Source organism: Haplochromis burtoni, unplaced genomic scaffold (assembly GCF_018398535.1).
Source record: "Haplochromis burtoni strain Fernald_Lab_line unplaced genomic scaffold, NCSU_Asbu1 Contig_109, whole genome shotgun sequence".
NCBI lineage: Eukaryota > Metazoa > Chordata > Actinopteri > Cichliformes > Cichlidae > Haplochromis > Haplochromis burtoni.
Genome location: NW_024582470.1, coordinates 1369073 through 1370105, shown reverse-complemented (window position 1 = coordinate 1370105; position 1033 = coordinate 1369073). Strand labels below are relative to the sequence as shown.

At 41.5% G+C, this 1033-nt stretch overlaps 1 protein-coding gene across 2 annotated transcripts in view; it reads left to right on the top strand.

The window, feature by feature from the left end:
• The window catches only part of LOC102299583 (nectin-4), a 17219-nt gene continuing 16186 nt past the window's right edge, over positions 1–1033 (top strand). Inside the window, exon 1 of one of the 2 annotated variants that reach the window (XM_042223364.1) lies at positions 1–100. The gene's annotated coding sequence lies outside the window, so the exon portion shown is untranslated. Of the gene's footprint in view, positions 101–138; positions 254–1033 lie in introns of those variants that run through there. The other variant, XM_042223365.1, reaches the window with a different exon arrangement.

Below are 1033 nucleotides of genomic sequence, written 5' to 3'. Positions count from 1 at the left end.
TGGAAACTCAAATTGACAGACAGACAATAAACGCACCTCATTGCCTGCCGTAGTCAAACAGGAGAAAGTACGTTCTTCGCAGCTGCACTTCATCTCAGAGGTAGGTTAATAAATTGGATTTAACTTAACCACAATACTTTGACATGGGCTCTTTATCAACTTCAGTTCAACTTGAAGGCGGAGGCAAGCTGCGTTTAGCAGGATGTTTAGTTGGGGAGTGCTGTGGTAGCCTGCGTACAAAGAGTGCACGGAGGTAAAGAACGAACGACACGTGAAACCTATCATCTCGTTTGTGCCTTTTCAAGCGGATTTTTCAGCTACTGTAGTAAATCTTGTCCATATTCAGTTTGTGGGTAATCTATTATTAATCTATTATTTTCTTTCTCAACTTCTAAAAGTTGACTTAAGGGGGCAGGACGTTTGTTTAAGAGGGCATTGCCCCCTTTCCCCCACCGTATAGCCGGCCCCGTCTGCCACTAGTCTCCACAGTCTCATTGTTGGGTAACTACCCAGAGCTTGACTTTTGGAGCTCTGCATGAACGAGCTCCAACGTACCTCAGTGAACATTTTCATCAATACATCCCCAGCATGTCCCTGAGCTGATATGGCCAGGGCCTGCTGGCTGTGCTTCATACAATACTGAGAGCTAAAGGTGACAGAGCTTTCACAATATTAGTCCCCAGATGACTCTCTCCCTTGAGCTTGAGATCTGTGGATTCTGTGAAAACTATTTATTTTATTTGTTTTAAACCTTGATTTTGGGTAACTCTTTGTCTTTCTGTTTTTAGCATATTTATATATATTTATTTTGAAAAGCATACACTGATGTATACAAATAATGTTTATCATAGCTGTATTTTTACACTCAAGTGACAAACCCCTCAAATGGCCATACTAACCATGACAGTGGAAAGAGAAAGTCAGTAATATTACTAGAGCATAGGTGTCTAACTCTGGCCCGCAGCCTAATTATATTTGGCCCGCGAAGCCATACCAAATTACTATTAGAGCTGGCCTACTGGTAATAAATAAA